A 16002-nucleotide genomic window follows, 5' to 3' on the forward strand; every position below is an offset into this window, starting at 1 on the left:
AAACTAAGTGTTGTATATTTACTTCCATACTATTGTAACACTGTCAAGTACTACATTGTTGTATTGCTAGGCTAACTTCCCTTTTATATACAGGCCCCATGCATAGTTTCTCTATGTGATTCAGTAATACATTCCTGATTCCATCAAAGTTAAAACAAATGACTACTCACATAAGCAATTGAAAACCATTACAAGCATCAACTAGAAAGAATCCAGGCAAAAGAAAATATCAACCATTAAATAAAAGAAGTGAGAAAAAGTTAAAAAGTTAATACGGTAAAAAGTGTTTGTGTATGGGGAGAAGGTAATTGTAACGAGTGAAATACCCTGGTATTCATTTAGAACAGATGTTAATACACATATTTTTTAAGCATAGTTTAAGAGTACAAAAACTTGAAATTTAAACAGATGACAGATCACATAGGTCTCGATGTTTGATTTTCTTAAAACTTTGCAACTATGGAGGATATAGCAAAAAGAAATACAATATAACAATAGATTTCTTAAAATTCACATTTAATAAAATGATATAGGAATATTTTAAAGAATTTTTCTCCAAACTAATTTCAAGAAAAACTTTGTCCAACCATTAAAGTGTCCAAACAAATACTATTTGTAGGGTTTTTAATCTTTTCAAAGTCAAAGTTGTAAGGTAGGAAAGTGGGTTCTCATCAGTGGCGACTCCAGGAATTTTTCCCAGAGTGTTCCTTAAGAAGCATAATTTTTCCCAATAGCAACTCCAGGAATTTTTCCCAAATGTATTAATGTTTAGTTGTCTCATTAATTTGTTTGTCTTTTATAAACTATAATTTGTTATATTGGTGTTTTATTAATTATAAAATTATTAATTGTTGTTTAGCCTAACATAATTTAATTTTTTTGTCTTTTATAATATATTGGTTAATTAAATTATTAATTATTGTTTATTAGTTGCTTTTTCCAATTAATTATTGGTTAATTAATATCTCAAACAAACAAAATTAATTAGTTCAACTAATTACTATGGTTGTTTGATACTTGGAATATCACACTATCACTTAACAAAAAAAAAAAAAAAAAGTCAATAAACTGTGTAGCACAAAAATATATAGACCATATAGCTTATATCCAAGTCTAAAAAAGTGTGATTTATTACATATTTTAAGACCATTAGTTGAACTAATCAACTTGCACAGCACGCATCCATATTTAAGTCCAAGTCTAAAAGTATTTTTCATATTATAGTTTTCATAAAATAAATAAGAAATATTAAATTTTAAGCAAACATAATAAATAAACAAATATATAAGTATATAGCAATATTATAGTAGTTTTTTTTTTTTTTTTTGGAATAACAATATCATAGTTGATTTACTTATTATAAAAATTAGTTAATTTATTAAGATCATTACTGAAATAACTAAATAAAAAAATAGATAATTCAAAAAAAGTAACTAAATAGAAAACCACTGTTTTTAAATTTAAATCTAATATAAAATATTATTAAAACATTAAAAAAGGGATTTGTTGAAGCCTAAAGCTCTTAAAGCTACAGCCTACTGTGGCAGTGGTACAGTGGTACTATAATACATGTGTGATGTATATCAACCAAGTTAAAAACTAAATATAATGAATTAAATTAAAAGAGATTTTTTTTTTGAAGTGAAAAGAAAGAGATTTGATGGTACACTAGCTATAAACAAATTATGTGGCCAAAACAGAGATTGTTACAGTGGTATACAATGGGCAAGATAGACTTGACTGCATTATTTACTAAGCTATAAACGCCTTTACCAAATAGAAAAAGACTTCATCAACCCAAAGAATCTCAACAAAAGAAAAGAAAACACAACAGTCCAGGTAATGAGAAAGGGAGAAAGAGTCTTAGTGCCACTGTGCACTGATTTGGAGAAATCTAATTGCCGGTCATTGACTGGAGGCTATAGCTGACGATAAGGACCAAAGTTTCGGATCTGATTTAGTGAGTTGCTCTGTATTGTTTTTTTTTTTTTTTTTTTTTTTTTTGAGAATCTGTGGGTTTGTTGCCTCTATAATCTGTTGGGTTTGTCGTGGGCTTGGCTCTGTTATTAATTTTTTTTCTTTATATTTTAGTTCAATTTTTTTTTTTTTTTTTTTTTTTTTTTTGGGTGTAAGGAGAACAAATAATTTTTTTTTTTTATTTAATTTGAGGGTGTTCCTAATTTTGTGATTGAGGGTGTTCCTAATACATAACCTAGTATATACAATTGAACATTATATTGTATAATGATCTCTGGTGTATGATGAATGTGGTCTTGATAACTAACCACATACGATGATCATGCATGTATGAGGTATGACGGCGTAGGTCAAGTGACGAATGTGTGATTATAGCTAACTTTGTTCATTGAACACTAATGCATGGTGTATGATGATGATGATGTTTGGTGATGATGTGCTTACATGTAGCGTTACAGGATGCAATTAGTACGATGAACAATGATTGTGTTATCATAGATAACCATATGTGGTGAGGATGAAAGTATGATGAAGTCTAATGATATGAACATGCACAATGAACTTTATCAATTGATGTACAAAAAAGATTGATGAGTGATTAATGTGTTTTGACCTCTAAGCTTTGGCGATGAACCAAAAGGTATCATATAAGAGGAAATTACTTTCAATAGTAAGGACATCATGTGTATTGTAATCCGATGACAAGAATATATGCAATTTGTTATTTGTGAATGATGACCGGACAACCTTAACAACCCATATAGGATGAAACTCATTATTGACTAATGATTGTTTGAACACAATTAGCAATTCATGATATTTCAGTGAATGGATGATGGATGGCCATGGTGAGTAATGATAAATATGTTATCATAGTTAATATAATACGTTGAATGTGCATGAGTTATATACGATGACGGTAACTAATGGTGAACATATGACCATAACAAAGCTTATATTATGCATGTGTAAACGTATAATTGTACATAGAAATAATAATGCATGAGAGTTACTGAATCCGTCACCCTTCAAGAATTAACGTGCGCTTATTGTTCCAAGCGTGCCCATAAACAATCTTTCTCCCTCTCTTTTATAGAGGAAAATGAAGGTTTAGCAAAATAAAAAAATAATACAAATCCTAAACACAAAACAAAATAGAAAATTCTTCTAAACCCTAAAGTAAAGACCATAGTTTTAAAAACTGGTATGGTTAAAGAATTGGTTTGTGCCCCGATTTCTAGTTCAACCTGATTTTTGACTAGTTTTGGGGATTTTATAAGACTGGACTAGTGCCCAGTTCCCAATTGAACCATCCGGTCCAGTCTAGTCCATTTTTAGAACAGTGATAAAAACCCAAAACAAACCGTCCTAAACACTAAACGTGGGAGGAAAAAAAATAATACATACCCTAAACACTAAACCTTAGTGAATTAAAAAAAAAATGGTAACAAATTCTTCTAAAAACCAAGCCCTAATAAAAGAAATCTACAAATCCTCCTAAATCCTTAGCCCTAAACGCTAAACCCCAATAAAAAAATCTACAAGCCTTCCTAAATCCTAAACCCTAAACACTAAACCCTAATAACATGATCTACAAACCCTCCTAAACCCTAATGTGTAAACTCTAAACCCTAATAATAATAGAATTGAAGAATGCTTATATATAGTTCTTACAATCTAATGTCTTTGCATGTTTTTTTTAATAAAAATTATCATTTACCTATATACCTTAACAAAAGGTATTTATTACACTAGTAACACATACATATATAGTATAAAAGGTAATTACCATACTGTGGCAGGTCTAGGTAGAGTATTTCAATACAAAAATTGGTGAAAAAAAGTGGTGGATCCATGCGGAAGTGACAAACAGTCAATTATAGTCTGTCTCGTAAGATAGTTGTGGCGATGTCATTGTTGGGTCATAAATTGACCTCAGTTAATTAATTCAGTTACTGAGTTGATTAATTAGATTAAATTACATGCAATATCATGTAGGCACCAACAAATCACAACTCTAATCTAGAGTGCAATGAAAATTAAATTTGACACAATAATTTGTTGATTAATGGGGAAAACCTTCACTAGGCAAAAACTTCACTTGGTGAATTTCATGTCAGCATTCTCAAGAATCTACTAATCAAGAACAAGCCGCTACAAATACAAGGAATTTTACCCTCCTAACCTATCCCAAAGTTACCTATTAACCTATAGTAGAACCCTTACATTAATCTCCAATTAGACTTGATCTTGTAGAGACTTCTTCAATTGATGAAGCTTGTTGTTGGATGTGAAGTTCTTTAGTACACACTTATTATAGAAAATGCAACTTGGTCAGAAAACCAAGGCACATAAGAACACAGTAGTTTCATAAGTGTGTAGATCTCTATGTGAGTCTTTGTCTATCAGCTATAAAATAAAACTTTTACATCATCTAGTAGGTTATAGAATAAAACCCTAGAAAAGACACGTCATCATAAGCCAAAAATCTGATTTGAGAAATCTGGATTTGCAAAACTCGATAAATGAACAACAAGTATCGATATTCATTTATTCTCAATAGCAATTCTATCAAGCCAGGTGTCAAAGGTAAAGTTTATAGCTTTTTCAAACTTGTTTCTTTGTGTAGTCTTCGTGTCTTCAATACTACCACTTGTAAAGTTTTTTAACATACTTATCAGGAAGCAAGAGCAGGAAGGAAGAAGATTGATCAAGTCAAAACAGAGTAGTAAAATGATAGTATAATTGTATTAGCTTTACTATATATACGACATGTAGTTTAGTAGCTGAATTGTTTTACTTAAGTGTTGACATGTGAGTGAGTATGTTATTACTGTAGCAACTATGTGTAAAGTTGGTTTCAGTTAGTTAGTGTTCTGTTTTTGCAGTTAGGAAGTTACTTGCTTCAATACTTGTATATATACAGATTTTGTACTCATTCTTTCTAATTAATGAAAACACAGTTCTTTACTCATTCGTTTCGTGATATGGTATCATAGCAAATTTCCAAATCTTTCTAGGGTTTTGCATTTCTTTCAGTTTGTTTTTCCTTCTCAATTTTCTCAAGAAAATCACTTTGATAATCACTCCATACTTGAGAAAATTTTCTTCTTTTGCCAACAATGGCTTTTGCTACGACTATAAATGGTTTTGCCAATGTTTCAGCATCTGAGAATCCATCTTCTTCTTCACAAGATTCTCCAATGGATGACCCTCTGTTCTTGCATCATGCAAAGAATCCAAGTCTAGTTCTTGTTACATAGCCTTTGATAGGTGGAGAAAACTATTCAGCCTGGGCTCGAGCTGTAAGGAAAGCTTTGCTCACTAAGAACAAATTAGGGTTCATTGATGGGACTCTAACTCTCTCATCACCATTGGTATCTACTCCCTCAACTGTGCAAGCATGGATCAGGTGTGACAACATGGTTGGAACATGGTTAACTAACTCAATCTCACCAAAACTAGTAGCAAGCATCATCTATGAAGACACTGCCTTGGAAATATGGAATGACTTGAAGAATCATTTTACTCAAACCAATGGACCAAGGGTTTTCAATCTTCAAAAGGAAATTGTAAAGCTTCATCAAGGTGAGATGTCTATCACTGATTTCTTTACTCAATTGAAGGTATTTTGGGATCAATTGCAAAACCTTAGTCCATTTCCTTCATGTACTTATGGAAAATGTGTATGCAACATTAACAAGAGGCTCACTGATTTACAAGTCAGAGAGTCTGTGATGAAGTTTTTAATGGGATTGAATGATTTTTTCTCCCAAGTTAGGACTTAAGTCTTGCTTATGGATCCAATTCCATCTCTTAGCAAGGTTTACTCTTTGTTAATTCAAGAGGAGACACAAAGATCAGTTCCTAATGCTTCTATTGCTAAGGTTGATTCCACTATTTTAGATGCTAAAATGCCAAATGATCATCATGGTACAAATCTTGCAAGTACTAGTTCTAGTGGCAAGGGTAAGGACAAACCAATTTGTACTCATTGTGGCAAAACTAGTCACACAATGGATAAATGTACAAACCCTCCATGGCCCATTAAGTCTCGTCAAGCTCCACTTCATAATTCTTGCCTTTTGCCTCTCCAATGCATCACCAGAATTCTGCCTTTACACCTGAACAGTGCCAACAACTTCTTGCTTTGTTTGGTGCTTCAAACTCATCTCTTGCAACAACACCTCAAGCCAAAGAAGCCTCAATGGCCAATGTGGCATCTTCCAATCCTACAAGTGTACCAATCACAGGTGTTGATCTCTCACATAGTGTTTTTTCTGCACAAGTGACCAATAGAAGGGCTTATGATAGGTGTACTTGGGTGTTGGATAATGGAGCTACTGACCATTTTTTCTGTTCACTTGATTTGTTAACCTCAATTACTACTACTATGCAATCTGTGGTTCAATTGCCTAATAAGGAATCAGCACAAGTGACTCACATTGGCACTATTGTTCTTTCTTCTTCTTTCAATCTCACTAATGTTCTTTGTGTTCCGTCCTTTAGTTTTATTTGTTATCTGTCAGTACCCTTACTCATTCTCAACCCTATTATCTTGTCTTCCTTTCTACTTATCTAGGACCTTTTATCTTGGAAAACAATTGGGATGGGCATGGGAGTTGATGGCTTGTACCTATTGCAATGTGACAATCTCCAAAATACTTTTGCTTCTTCACTTGTTGATTTCTTAGTCAATAACAAGTTCAATATGCTTTTCATCCTTTCTCTACAACAACTTCTACAAGTGCATCTTCTCAATCTTCTTATCTTTGGCATGCAAGATTAGGTCACCCTTCTGACCTTAAACTTAGGGTTTTAAGTCATGCTATCCCTTCTTTACAATCATCTTGTACTAAAGATTGTCAAGTTTGTCCTATGGCAAAACTTAAAAGACTGTCTTTTCCTTTTAATAATAAAACCAGTGCTTGTGCTTTTGATTTGGTTCATATGGATGTTTAGGATCCTTTCAACTCCTACTTTAGATGGTTTCAAATATTTCTTGACTATTGTGGATGATGCAACCCGAGCCACTTAGTTGTTTTTGATGAAATCTAAGTCTAAAGTCAGGCCTTTATTTCATTCCTTTTATACTATGATTGCTACTCAATTTGGCCTAACTATAAAGGCTATAAGAATTGATAATGCCAAAGAGTTTAATATGTTAGATTTCTTCAACTCTCATGGCATTACCATCAACATAGCTGTGTTTATACTCCATAACAAAATTCTGTTGTGGAGAGAAAACATTAGCATCTTCTCTCCATTGCCAGGGCATTACAAATTCAATCTCAAATTCCTATCCAATTTTGGGGTGATTGTGTTTTAACTGCTGCCTATCTCATTAATAGACTTAATAGACTTCCCTCTCCTTTGTTGAATGATAAAACTCCTTTTGCACTTCTTTTTCATAAGGCACTAGATTACAATCATCTCAAAGTGTTTGGATGCTTATGTTTTGCTTCTACCATTGCTCAAACTAGAGGTAAGTTCTATCCAAGAGCAAGAAAATGTATTTTCCTTGGTTATCCTTGTAATGTCAAAGGCTATAAGCTCTTTGATCTTGATTCTCATTTTGTTTTTGTTTCAAGGGATGTTGTCTTTCATGAATCTATCTTCCTTTATGCTTCATCATCATCTGGTTCTAGTTCTTCATCTATTTCACCTTTACCTTGTGTTCCTATGGTTTCTACTTTGCTTGATGAACCTATTCTATCCAAGCCTAATTCTTCTGCACTTCCTCATGATTCCAACATTCAAGTTCATCATACCATTGCTGATGATTTTCTTGATGAAGTACCAAAAGAACCACCTAAACCCATTACTGATCCTGTCCCTCTTAGAAGGTCTTTTAGGTCCATCAAAAGGCCTTTTTATTTGCAGGAGTTTCACTGCAACCAAGTCTCTTCTGTCATGCCTGCTCCTTCCCCTCATTCAAGTACTTCTCACCTTCTTTCTTCTCATGTTTCCTATCAACATCTTTCCTCCTCTTATAGAATCTTTTGTTGTGCCATTTCTTCTATTGTTGAACCTACCTTTTATTACCAAGCTATGACTGACCCCAAATGGCAAGAGGTCATGACTGCTGAAATAGCAGCTCTTGAGGCTAACAACACCTCAACCTTGACACCTTTTCTTGCTGGTAAGAAGCCCATTGGCTGCAAGTGGGTTTACGAGGTTAAATACAAAGCAGATGGTTCCATTGAGAGGTACAAAGCCAGGTTAGTGGCTAAAGGGTTTACCCAAAAGGAAGGTGTGGATTATTTTGAAACCTTCTCCCCAGTAGCTAAGATGGTTTCTATCAAGGTTCTTCTTGCCGTGGCAGCCATCAAAGGTTGGTTTCTTAGTTAGTTGGATGTCAATAATGCTTTTCTACATGGTGATTTGGATGAAGAGGTGTATATGGCTCTTTCACAAGGGTTTCACAGCCAGGGGGAGGTTGTTTGTAAGCTCAATAAGTCCATTTATGGTCTCAAGCAAGCTTCTAGGCAATGGTTTGCCAAGTTTTCAAGCACACTGATTCTGCTTGGCTTCATTTAGTCCAAAGCTGATTACTTTTTGTTTACTAGGAAGCATGGGGACATTTTTCTGGTCCTTTTAGTGTATATGGATGATGTTTTGATAGCATGCAATGACAAAGATGAGATCGACAGGTTTAAGGTAATGTTAGATGATAAATTCAAGTTAAAATGACTTGGGTGATTTAAAGTATTTCCTTGGATTGGAGGTTGCTAGATCAGACAAAGGGATTGCTCTTTGTCAAAAGAAATGCACACTGAGTTGCTTAATGATGCTGGATTGCTTGGGTGCAAATGTGCTAAAACACCTATGGAGCAAAATCTAAGGTTAAGCAAAATTTGAGGGAGAAGAGCTCAAGGATCCTAGTCACTACAGAAGGCTGGTAGGCAAGCTCTTGTACTTAACAATTACAAGACCTGACATTAGATTTTTTGTTCATAAGCTCAGTCAGTATATGTCCAAACCAAGAAGGCCACACCTAGATGCAGCACATAGAGTGTTGCAGTATTTGAAGAGTGAACCAGGCAAGGGACTTACGTTTTCTTCTAGCACAAAATTGCATTTAAAAAGGTTTGCAAATGCAGATTAGGCTGCATGCCCTAACACTAGGAGGTCTGTGACAGGTTATAGCATCTTTATTGGAGATTCTTTGGTGTCTTGGAAGTCAAAGAAGCAATCCATAGTCTCAAGGTCCTCAGCAGAAGTTTAGTATAGATTTAGGGCAGTAGCAACATGTGAGATAGTGTGGATTTTATATTTTCTAAAGGATATTGGAGTGCATCATGATAAAGAGGCTTTGTTGTTCTGTGACAGTCAAGCAGCACTGCACATTGGCTCCAATACAGTCTTCCATCAGAGGACAAAGCACATAGAAATAGATTATCATGTTGTTAGGGATAAAGTCTTGGAGAAGGTGATCAAGCTGAATCATGTTAGAACAGATTGTCAATTGATTGATATACTTACTAAGGCTTTGAATTACAATCAATTTTCAAATCTTACTTGTAAGATGGGAATGATCAATATACACACACCAGCTGCTCTTGAGGGGGAGTATCAGAGTGAAGATAAACATAGAAGATCAGATGGCAAGAGCAGGAAGGAAGAAGATTGATCAAGTCAGAACAGAGTAGTAAAACGATAGTATAATTGTATTAGCTTTACTGTATATACGACATGTAGTTTAGTAGCTGAATTGTTTTACTTAAGTGTTGACACGTGAGTGAGTCTGTTATTACTGTAGCAAGCATGTGTGAAGTTGGTTTCAGTTAGTTTTGTTTTTGCAGTTAGGAAGTTACTTGCTTCAATACTTGTATATATATAGATTTTGTACTCATTCTTTCTAATTAATGAAAAGACAGTTCTTTACTCATTCATTTCGTGATATACTTCATGATATATATTCTTGAATCCACTTTAAACTACTTAAATACAAACAAAATGCATTTTTTTCAAAAAATATGCCAACTACATAAAAATATGACTTAACAATTATGAATATCAAATTTGTGGGCTCAATTATGTATTTAAAATGCCGAGTTATATGGGCCCATTTCTCTCACTTTCAACCAAAAAGTGTGAAAATTTACACCAATTTTGGTACTTATTTTACCAAAATTTCTCTTTGTCCTCTTTCCCTTAAATGGGCATTTGCCCCTTTCGCCAAAACTTTCCAACAAAATGCCCCCTTTTGAAACTCGATTTTCAATTTAAAACTCAATTTTTGGACAATTGAGTTATAGGGAACTGAAACTTAAAAATAAATAAATAAAATAAAAAATAATTTTGTGGAACTCGAGTTCCTTGAAAATATTCAAGTGGAAATGGAACTCGAGTTCCAAAAAATAAATAAATAAATAAAAATTCTATGTTCAATTTCGCTATAACTCGATTGTCCAAAAATCGAGTTTTACATTTGAAACTCGATTTTCTAAAAATCAAGTTTCAAAACATGGGGCATATCCATAAATAGTTTCAGATAGGAGGCATTTTGCTGGAAATTTTGTGAGAAAGGGGTAAAACCCCATTTTGGCCTCTATTTACCTATAAACTATATTCACCAAATCACTCTTGGAGAGGGACTATTTTTCCTGTTTGTTTTTAATATTTTGATAGCCGCAAAAATAATATATATAAACTTTGATGTAAAATTTATCGACCGTTTTTAAGTTAAACCAATCAAATATACACTATAACCAAACAACATTACACCAGTCGCCCTCCACTAGTTTATACTTTTGGGTAATCTGCATTTTGCATATCGATTTACTTTATAGCAATTTGCAAGCTTAAATATTAAATTTGGATTCACTTTATACCAAACTTTCAAGATTAAGTATAAAATTTGCATTAAGTATTAATATATCTCTGATAAGTGTAGGCTAGTACTGATGATCCATGTAAGTGTTGGTGTGGAAGAGATTTCATATTTCATACGTTTGTCAAGGAATAGGGGAAAAAATCTTATACTAATTACTGATAGAACAATAAAATTTAATTGAATTATTAATTTATTATACACACTGTTAGAAATATTATGGCCTATGATGTACAAATTTATTGCAATTCCATGTAATTATAAGGTAAACAAGGTAAGAATAATTCTACTTATAGTACAAGTACTACAACACTAGGGTTAATCTAATGTAAACTTAGGGTTTCCTACTATATATACCCCACAATAAGGATAATGCCTAATATATACCACTCATAGATTTTAATAATTAAGATGTAATCATTCAGGGTTCTTTGTTCTGGACGTAACAATCAAGCCGAATCTCAAGAAAAATTTATCTAATTTAATTTGACTTTTTGTAGAGAATATCAAACCTAATTTAATCAAAATTTGTTCTCATGAGTTGCTTTAGGCTAGGTTTGGATAGCGGCAGACTGTGCGTCTGCATTTTTTTGTGTGGGTCCCGTGCAGCACTGTTCATGGGACCCACAAGTACGGATTTCGGCAAAATCAACTTTAAAACTAGGTCTCATGATACTATTCACACATTTAAAAATTATTTTGTTACAGTATTTTCAATTTTTAATTTTCAGTAATAAACGGTATTCAAACAGACCCTTAATTTATCTAAAAAGATGATAAGTAGTATTATATAATGACCTAAAGAAATATGGACATTTAAAACTTATTTGATAACAACAGAAGAAGTTTTTTAAAAAAATTCGAAGACTGTCGTTTTATATATAAATATTATTCCCAACTAAAGTGCATATAATATACATTAGCTATTTTACCCTTGGTACCATGTTGACAAGTTCACATTTCACAAGCTTTGGAATTAAGATATCGATTCCTTAACATTTACTTGGCATTTAACTCCACAAACAAGTAACTGCTTGTACATTTAAAGAAGTATTATATATATCTAATATCTAAAGTGAGATCTTACCTTGTTATGTATATATTAACCACAATCTTAAAATGAAACCAACAAGTCAACAACTATGACAAGGGTGTCTTCCATTAATCTAGGTTTATTTCTGTTTATTATTGCTTGCACGAATTGGCAATGAATTGTGAAATGCACAGATCTAACAAGTTTAAAAAATTATGTTGAAAATACAATAACAAAAATTATTTAGACTGGTTGCTATAGCTACAAGGTCTTCCAATTACATAAATAAATAAGAATAGCAAGATAAGTCAATACATATTAGATAGTGTCGATGTTAATAATATTCAAAGCGACCTATCATATAACTAAAACATCTTGATGTTCTATAATTACAATAATGTATGAAAAAAATAATTAAAAAAATATGTAAAATAAAAAAATTAGGCTCTTATGTTAAAGAAATAGATATAAATTTTAGTATGAGTAGATCCAAATGTTCTTAGGGTAGAGGTTCAATTTCATGTCACTAAAATCATGCTCTCATATGGCACACGATATCATATTACTTGAAAAAGTCTACTTAGTCATATAAAACTTCCCCACCGGTGTATCAGTTATACAAGTGGGTTTGGTAAATGTTATTTTATTTTTTATTTTTCCTGTAAATGTGAGGAGTTAGGAAGAAGATTAATTATATTCTTAGTTTAGTCAATAATTCACCAACTTCTCACATTATATTTTATTATTCGGTTTGGAGAGAACCAAACCATACTACTAAACAATAAGCTATTGACTAAGGAGAATAAGAGTAACCCCCTGTTGTGTTGCCCATAAATAATAGACCTCCAGTAGACAAAATGGAAATCATAAGCTAAAGGATATTATAATTTGATTTCCTTCACTGATTCAAGAATTATGTTAATCAATATTGTTCAGCAAACGTGTCAATCATGGTAAGATGTTGCCAATTTCCGAAATTGATTCCACCAACTTTTCACGTTATATTTTATTATTTGGCTTATTACGTAAGTAACTCGACATATTTGTTACAAGCGATTTCTCATGCACCTGCATGTTGTAACAATTATAGATAGAAGGAGAAAACTATGGAAATAAGAAAAGAAACATGTTCTATTATTGGTGGTTGAAGAGATATATAGCTTTGACTTTTACCCAATTATTTTCTAAAATATCTATTTCATGTATTTATCTATAGCCCCTTGGACCCTCTACCTTGATTATATTACGCTTGCCTCCCCTGCCAATCAGAGAGAACAAATTACATCCTCTCTCTCTCTCTCTCTCTCTCTCTCTCTCTCTCTCTCTCTCTCTCTCTCTCTCTCTCTCTATATATATATATATATATATATATGTGTGTGTGTGTGTGCAGCTTTTGCCTTGGCAGCATACCCACGAGACATGTCCCCCACCCTAGCCCTTGCCTTAGCCTCAAATGTTTTCACTATTTAAACTATTTAATTATAACCTAGCATCAAGTTACATATTTAAGATTTGTAGTTATAATAAGTTATTTGTTTTTCTTAATGTTGAAGTTGCACTAACTATATGTATTAATTTACAATTCATAATCAAGAATTATGTTTTATATTTAATTATGTTGCTACGTTATTTTCTTAGTTAAATTTAGGAAATAAAATTAATTAGACTTAGGTGATCAATTACACCTTAAAATCCTAATGGCTGCGAAGCATTTTTTTTAACTTGACCAAAGATCTCTTAAATATATCCTTTAGAGGAGCTAGTATGCCCATTCCCAGGGTCGTAACAAAACCAAATGCAATGACCCACCCTTGTAGCATACACTACTTGTTCAAAAAAACACTCTGCCCCTGCCCTAATATTCTTCCATAGTTCCATGTCCCACACCCACGAGTCCCTCTTACACGTCTAAAGCACCAGCTCCCTCTTGCCATACCATATTTGATTGCTATAACCTAACGTCATACCCTGTAACTTTTTTTCCCGAAGTGCCATAACCATTTTCTTCAGCCCCTACCTACCTCCACCAGCAAACAAATCTTATTCCAAGGACTTAAAAGATATTTAAAAACTTGAATTCTTACGAAATTGGGAAAATTTCGCTCAACATCCACAAACATATATTTGCAATATATTAATGTGCATAGGTGACTTAATAACATGATAAAAGCCATGCAAACCACGAGTAATTCTTATAGCAAGCAATAAGAGAAAAAGGGTTTACAACTTAAGTAGGCTACTAATCAAACAAGCTTTTACATTTGGTGAGCTATACATCTATGAAACCTACATATTGTGACTACTTTCAAGTTGTTTTTCTGCATCAAATTTCCATATTTTTAAGTTTTAAAGATTTTCACTGTTTCGACCTATCAAAGATCTCCCTCGACCAATAAAAAATGTTCAGGTTTTAAGGCCAAAAGTCTCTGCCTAATTTGATTGATGTTTGATTGATGCTCGACTGATCGAAAATTTCCATAAATTTTTTTCGATTGATGATCGAAAATTTAAGTTTTTTTGGTTTCTTGACCGATTAGACTTTTCATGCATCATTTGTGATAGGATTCACATGCATTACATTGTTTTTTTTATCCATCTTGCATTTTTGCAGTCATATCTCTTATTGTTTTCACACATAACATGCATACACTTTGCTAAATTGGGTACTCAGCTTGATCTAAAATTGATTGATTAATTTTTGAGTTCTGTACAGTTTAGTATATACTATTTTTCTTGATGTGTAAACTATTGAAAGTTGGAAATTTTTTTTTGAGATATGATGGATAATAAATGTGCAAATATTTTCTCTACTCTTGAGATTGATTTGAGTTCAAAATACTTTGACACATGAAAACACATTGCATGCTGATTTATATATCATTGAGATCTATTTTTTATAGTCTTAACTGATTGTGCCTAAAGTGTTAGCATGCATTTGTTTATAGGTCACATAGTGTCAAGTTTGTATATATTGAAAGAGTGAATATTTGTATTCATCTTTATCCTCAATTTTTTTTGGTTGGTTTGTGTCTTTTTAGTTTTCCCCACCTCCTAAATGTTTCCCAAAACTATTTTTCCCAAAACTTGTTTTGTTTTTCCTATTTTTATAGAGGGAGAAAGTTTTTTAAAAAAAAAAAAAAAAAACTTGTGTTGTTCATAGGGCAAGTTGTTGCTCTTTATTGGGGGAGTTGCCTCTATTTTCTGTGCACTTATATTTTGTAATCCCTTAATTTTCTTTTTCTTTTTTTCTTGTCCTCTATTGTGTATGTTTACTATCTACCCTTTGTTTGAGTTGTCTTTGTCAATACGTGACAAAAAGGGGGAGAAGAAATAGATGAAATTTGGGAATCCTATTTAAAAAATTATGTCGAAAATACAAGAACAAAAATTATTTAAATCGGTTGCTATAGCTACAAGGGCTTCCAATTACATAAATAAATAAGAATAGCAAGCTAAGTCAATACATATTAGATAGTGTCGATTTTAATAATATTCAAAGCGACCTACCATATAACTAAAACATCTTGATGTTCTATAATCACAATAATGTATAAAGAAAATGAAAAAAAAAATGTAAAATAGAAAAAGTTGGTTCTTATATAAAAAAATATATATATATATGTATATATATATATATATATATAAATATATATTTGCATGAACAAGTACGAATGTTCTTAGGGTAAAGGTTAGGCTCGTTGATCTATTGGCACCGACTGAAACTGGTCTGACCGCACCAATCAGCCCCCCTTAGAGCTCCGCCAAAGGTTTCCGGCACGGTGGCTGGCGGCATCTCTTCTGTACCGACATTGAACCAGTGCGGCTATCAACACTGAGATGTGCACACCACCAAGAACCAAACCGCACCAAATATGTTTAATATATACATAATTTTGTTTTTTTCTTTTTTAAATATATGGAATGCTGAGCACGCTGTGATCTCAGTTTCTCATGCCATGGCCCGTGCTCTGTTTAAAAATATATGGCATGCTGAGCACGCCATGCTCAGACTCTCAATTTCTTTTTCTTTTTCTTTTTCTTTTTATGAGGACTCTTAGTTTCTTTCTCACCCGCATGCGAAGTCAAAAAAAATAAAATAAAATAATGTTAGTGTGCCTATCAATAAATAAAAAAAGTTAGTGTGTGTCAGTCCTAA

At 32.7% G+C, this 16002-nt stretch overlaps 1 protein-coding gene across 3 annotated transcripts in view; it reads right to left on the bottom strand.

Moving 5' to 3' along the window:
• The window catches only part of LOC126707682 (lupeol synthase-like), a 108390-nt gene that overhangs the window by 64619 nt on the left and 27769 nt on the right, over positions 1-16002 (bottom strand). The gene's annotated exons all lie outside the window — the stretch shown is intronic.

Source organism: Quercus robur, chromosome 11, assembly GCF_932294415.1.
Source record: "Quercus robur chromosome 11, dhQueRobu3.1, whole genome shotgun sequence".
NCBI lineage: Eukaryota > Viridiplantae > Streptophyta > Magnoliopsida > Fagales > Fagaceae > Quercus > Quercus robur.